The following is a 6,918-nucleotide window of genomic DNA, read 5'->3' on the forward strand; positions in this document are numbered from 1 at the left end:
GTGTTGGTGAGGATGTGGAGAAAAGGGAATCCTCGTGCACTGTTGATGGGAACATAAATTGGTGCAGCAACTATGGAGAACAGTGCAGAGGTCACTCAAAAAATTAAAAGTAGAACTACCATATGATCCAGAAATTCCACTTCTGGGTATTTATACAAAGAAAATGAAAACACTAATTAGAAAAGATATATGCACCCCTATGTTCATTGCAGCATTATTTACAATAGAACAGTTATGGAAGCAACCTAAGTGTCCATCGATAGATAAATGGATGAAGAAGATGTGGTATACATACACAATGGAATATTACCTAGCCATAAAAAGGAATGAAATCTTGCCATTTGTGGCAACATGGATAGTTCTAGAGAGTATTATGCTAAGCGAAATAAGTCAGACAAAGACAAATACCAAATTTTTTCGCTTATATGTAGACTAAAAAACAAAACAAATGAACAAACAAAATAAAACAGAAACAGACTCATACTGGTGTTCACCAGAGGGGAGGAAGTTGGGCTAAATAGGTGAAGGGGATTAAGAGAAACAAACTTCCAGTTATAAAATAAATAAATCACAGGGATGTAATGTACAGCATAGGGTATGTAGTTAATAATATTGTAATAACTTTGTCTGGTGACAGATGGTTACTACATTTATGATGGTGATCAATTCATAATGTGTGTAAACATTGAACCACTATGTTGTACACCTGAAATTGATATAATATTGTATGTCACCTATATACGTCAATTTTTAAAAAATGTTTTGCTTTGTTTTTTGCCGCACATACGTGGCATGCAGAACTTCCCCAACCAGGGGTTGAACCCATGCCCCCTAAGTCCTAAAAAAAATTTTTGTAGAAGAAAGGGATTTGAACCTAAATTTTTTTGAACCTGAATTTTTATACAAAATTTCATGCAACGGCAAATAAATCATCACTGAAATGGGAAACTTTTTTACATTAAAAATCTTTTTAATAAAAAAAGTCCATTTATCTTTTCCTGTCACCTCAAATATCACCTCTTCTATTGAAGCAGACTTGATCCTCGCAGCTGGGTGTGAGAGCGTTTCCTTCTCATCCACCGATGCTCTTTTTCAGTGGCACTTAACTCAGGCTAGTTGTCCGTGGACCTGTCTTACCCCACTGCACACTCCATGGAGGCAAGGACCACCACAAGCATTTTTTGTCCCCCATGAGCATTCAGCAGACAGCTGCTCTGCATAGCCCCATGGCTGAACAGGCAGGAGGCGGGTGGGGCTAGAAAGGCAGCCTACTATTTTGCCTTCTCATTGGACAACCCAGAGCCGTTACAGTCTCTATAGGCAGGACCAGCTACCTAATTTGGTGGGCCCAGTGCAAAATGAAAATACAGGACTCCTCATTGAAAACTTATTCAGAATTTCAAGATGGTAACAGCAGAGCATTAAACCAAACGCAAGGCCCTTCCTAGTGTGGAGCCCCGTGTGACGGCACAGACTGCATGCCCAGGAAGCTGACCCTGTCTCTAGGATCAAAATTGTCCTTTAGAAAGACAAATAATTCTGACTTCACCTTATTAAGAGACTTCCTTTTTATCAGCTCAGGAACCTTGACTGGCTGGGGCTGGTGACTAGGGAGAAAAGGGGAAAGATACAGAGCTTCCAGGAAGCCCCATTTCAGCAAGTCTTACATCTTTTGTCTGGGCCAGACTATGACCTATGGCAATCTGATAGTGACAATGGCATCAGGAAAGGGCTGGTGAAAGGGGGTGAGGTGACAATTAAGCTTTTACTAGCCTGCCCAGTGGTAACCAGGGCTTCCTTCTTCTGGTATTCAGGTGGGCCTTGAATTACTACTAAAAAGAACCCTCTACCAGGAGTCCTTGATAATCAGGCTTAGGTCGGGATAAAGGTGGTGTGTCTTTGTGTGTGTTTCACAGCTGGACACAAATGGCTAGAGCCTAACTTCTCCATTCAGTATCTTGGATAATTAAAGTCTTTTGCCAGAAGGGTACTGTAGGCTTCAGGTATCTCAGAATCCCCTGACATCCTTGAGGCCAGAAATTCATCCCATTGGGAATACATCAAGCAAAGTGAGTCAACATTGCAAAGCAGATGCTTGACTTCAGACCTCACCCTTCTTCCTCCTCTCCTGCTCCATACTCCTCCTCTAAAGCTCATCCCAGAGATCTAACTCAGGAAGATCAAGTGAGGCAAAAATCTTGGCTCACATTCCTGCAGAGGGTAGAGAATGAACTGGCAGACAAACTGAGATATTACACCTGGAGTCTAGCCAGGCCCTATGCTGGCCAGAGACATGGCAGCCATGGTGCCCCCAAAAGGGCCACCTCAGGCTGCAGGCTCCCAGCAAGGAGGACAAGGCTTATAGAAGACCACTCATCCAAAAAAATTCTTCAAAGCCTCCTGACACATTTGGAGCTCTCTTAATGAGAGGTGCTCAGAACTCTCTCTCCCACCCGCCCCTTCCCATTCTCACTCCGGATCAGGCTCCTCATCCTGGCATGGAGCATGGCAGTTTATTTGATTAACGCACACTTGAGGGGAAGATGCATCATTTCTGCAGGTCAATGGAAGAAACACCTGCAGACAGGGTACTCTCACCTCACCTCTGTCTTCATCAGCAATTTGAGTTAGGCTGGTAAGGGAGATAGCCAGAAGATGTTTGCGCACTGAGGTGCTGGCATGGGAGGAGGTCTGGTCTTTACCTGATGAAGTTACAACCGCCTCAACTCCCTTACTCAGGGGTCAGAGTTCTCCATCAAGCTTAGCCCTTTGTCTTTTCTCTCTGGAGTTGAAGACAAACTGACACTGGCCTGTTGGTGCCCTGAGGGCTTTGGACTCCTGGAAATTGTGAGTCCTTCTCTGCAGCACTCCTCCCTCCGTGTTGCTCTATCCTTGGGAGTGTTCTGGATGACAGTGCTATATGAGGGACCCATAGGAATGTCACTAGTGGGGCAACTGGGGTGTGTCCTGGGCAGCACCAGTAACTCCCAGAAGTCATGGTCCTCCAGCACTGTAAGCTAACTGGGGGGGGGGGGGTGGGCACAAAAGGCAAGGCTATTAGCCTCAGGGTGCTAATGGGAGGTAGTCATAAGACCAGGATGTCTAGACGAGGAAATAAAACTCAGTTGTTTCTATGGGCATTGTAGACACTGTAGGAAGAAACAAATCATTTCCTGGGAGTAAGAGGAAGAAAGGGACACAATGGCAGAGATCCAGTCTGATTCTGGAAAGAAAAAAAAAAAAAAAGATTTTTCTTAGATTTTCCTTTAAAATGGCTTCTAGAATATTCAAGCCAATTAACTCATCATCACCTTTCCTATCTAATGGGTCAGGAGGCACTCAGGTGATTCACATCACAGTAACCAGAAACTTTATTTTTTTTTAACATCTTTATTGGAGTATAATTGCTTTACAATGTTGTGTTAGTTTCTGATGTATAACAAAGTGAATCAGCTATATGTATACATATATCCCCATATGGCCTCCCTCTTGCGTCTCCCTCCCACCCTCCCTATCCCACCCCTCTAGGTGGTCACAAAGCACCGAGCTGATCTCCTTTACAACATTCATCTTCCTGCATCCTTACAGCCCCAAACATTTGATATGGATCATTTAAAAGCTGGCCACAGATAACAAGTGGTAGCAGTTAAGAGTACAAACTTAGCTCTTGGTATCTATGTGCCCTTGGGCATGTTACTTAACTTCTCTAAACTTTGGTTTCCTCATTTGAAAAAAGAGAATAACAACAGTACTTACCACAAAGGGTTGCTTTGAGGATTGAGATACTGTATGCAAAGCTTTTAGTACACCAAAAGCAAGTATCCAGAGTGCTGGGCTCAATACCATCAGCACAGTATCATCATCACCATCAACATCATCATAATCATCATTGCAGCTACCAGTTATTCAGTAGGGTGCCAGGCACCCTGCTTTGGCAAGCTTTAAATCATCCTTAAAATCCTACAAAATGGCCTATTTATCCCCTAAATAAGTGGCCCACCCACTATGAACGTGGATCCCAAGGAAGGATGATGAGATTATAGAGATTTAAGCAGAAAAATGGAGGAAATTGTCAGGGCTCCATTCCTCACATGGGTCAGGATGGGATCTAAGTTCATGGCAGAGTAGTAAAGAGGAAGAAATATCAGGCTATGTTGTCCAGAGCCCACCACTCGTGTGAGTTTGGGCAAATCATTGAATGTCCCCGAACCTTGATTCTCTTCGTCTGCAATTTGAGGATAAAGCAATAATGTCTGCCTTGCCAAACTCACAGCACTGACCTGAGGACTATATGAGATACGGTACATAAACTTGATGTGTGGAAGGTTTTATTATTACACCTACCAAGAAAGCCCATGATCCATAATTTGGACTTCTGCTCTGCTCTTTCCCTCTTTCATTCAACAATTATTTATTATGCAGAAGCCCTATTCTCACACCACATCCTGCTCCATTTGTAAATCAACGTGTTGATAGGCATTCTGCTGTATATAATCAGACTTGTATGTGTCAGTCCTTTGCAGTCTGGCTAGTTGGGAATTTTTAGAAGCCATTATTTGATCTAAAAGCAGAGGACCAGCTCTGAGATCTGGTGGCTCCACATGGTATTCTAGGAAGCCCTGCTTGGCCTTGGCCATCACTGCTTCCTACAGAAATACCTTCACTAAAGACCCATTTATTATTCCCTCAGCTCTAACTGAAGCCTAATATTAAAAATGCCATTTGAAAGAACAATAGTGTAGCTTTAAGAGCTTGAGGGCTGGGAATCAGCAACATCTGACTCAAATCCTTTCTCCACCACTTAAAGCCGTGGAACCTCCTGAATGTTAAGCCTTATGCATTTTGAGCCCCAGTTTTTTCTTTTCTAAAGTGCACAGTTATGATTAGAATTAAATTAGATAAAAAATATGTATATTTAGAGGAGTGCTGGCGCCTAGAGAGTATGCTACCAAAAAAAGGGTAAATTTTACCATCATTAATATTCATTAGAAAACATGTCAATACCTTCAGCCATTATCCACCATGGATGGTAGTAAGTCTATAATAGCAAGTGACCACATGACAAACTGCTCTTAGAAATTAGAGGCAGGGAAAGAAGTCTCCCCTAAAGAATCACCAATTTACTAGATGAGTAAACTTATCTTTGCTCATTTAGGAGAAAATATCGAAACCTTCTCTGCCTACAAAATCCCAGAGCTTCGCATGGAATCTGAACCCAAGCTGACTTTGCTAAAGAATGGCATGAAGAAGCAGCATCCCGTGTCAGAGCTGTTCGCCAAGGTTCCACTGAGGGGGAAGCTGTCCTTGTTCCCAGCTCACTACAACCCAAAGCTGGTGCTGAGTGACCGGTCATGTGAGTGCCAGTGTGTACAGGGATGTCCAAGAGCTCAGTGTGGGGTGGGGGTGGGAGGATGAGCCCCTGCCTTCAGAGAGACCCCAGTGTGATGGTGGAGGCATAGTCCATGTCCTTAAGGAGTCTCTATTCTGACTGGGGAGACAACAAAGTCCAAAACAGAATGCTATGTTTGGCTTTTTCTGTCCAGAGCCAAATTCAATGGTCATTACAGGAAGCACTTTATCACATCCTTTCAATATAATTATCTCTTCCCTTTCCCTGTGTGGCTTCTGATCATTAAAACTTCATTTTAACAGTCATATTAAACACAAGTTTTTATTGTAATCTGCTACATGATCCCCCTTTTTAAAAGTAGGAGCATAAATAACTTAAAATTCTGGAAAATTATGAACCGAAGATAGTGGGGGTAGGTTTGAGCCCCATCAGGATTGGGGAGTTTTGTTCCTATAACAGGCCCACAGGTCAGGCCTGGCCGTCACAGGTTCCTCTGCCCAGACCTGGGTCTAAACACAGGACAGTCTTCACTACCACACCTGAGATACTTCCTTGAAAGGCAAATTCTCAGTGGCCTGTCCCAAATCTCTTGTGTCAGGATTTCCAGAGGTGTGGCCTTGGAAACTACAGGCTTAACAAGGAGCCCCATATGATTCATATCATCTGGGCAGTTTGGGAAACACCAGGCCCAGTTTTTCTCTGATGGCGGTAAGAGGACCAACAGAATCACCTAGAGGAGTTCCTTAAAATGCAGATTCCTGGGCCCCCAGTAGGACCTACTGAATCAGAATTTCCAGGAGCAGGCCTTGGAATATGCATTTTTATGAGCACCCAAAGTGATCCCTATGGGCTGATGTTCACTCGCCAGCCCTTCTGCAGTGTGAGCTACAGGTCACGAGGGGGCCAGGTCAGACTGTCTGGTCACAGTCTGCTTTAGGTGGCAGGAGTGAGGGAGATGATTAAAATGTATCTCCTTCCATAAGCAGCCAAGCAGCACAGATCCCTCCACCATAGGCAATACTACGTTGTAGAGTTCTCCTAAGTTTTTACATATCACCTTCTTTTAGAAGCACTAACTTTCTGACAGAGGGCTCCCTTGCTATCTCTTTGGTCCTTTTACACAGTGGAATCAAAGCTTAAGGGTCTTTGTTTCCAGATCTTCTCAGGCGCCACTATCCTGTTGTTCCGTGCCCTCAGTACACTCCATCACAGGGCCAGCTCTCAGGGCAAGTGACCTGGACCTAGGCCAGGCTGGCAGAGCACGAAAGGTGTGGAAATCAACCCCTCACGGTTGGCATGGTTCTACTTACGGGACTGGCATTAGCGACTGTCTCAATTTCAGCCATGAGTGGAAGACAAGGCTAAGTGTACCTAAAGCAGTGGGGCTGGATCAGTCATAGCAGAAATATACATTGCAAGGGGGTCACATTTTGACTGAGGTTAAGTCTTAATTGTCTACTTACCTGTATGTATTTATGAATCCATCAGTCCACCTACCTACCCAACATTCTAGAAGTATATGTATAGTGCCTGCCAATGCATCAGACACATGAAGGGAATATGGATGG

Source organism: Eubalaena glacialis, chromosome 19 (genome assembly GCF_028564815.1).
Source record: "Eubalaena glacialis isolate mEubGla1 chromosome 19, mEubGla1.1.hap2.+ XY, whole genome shotgun sequence".
NCBI lineage: Eukaryota > Metazoa > Chordata > Mammalia > Artiodactyla > Balaenidae > Eubalaena > Eubalaena glacialis.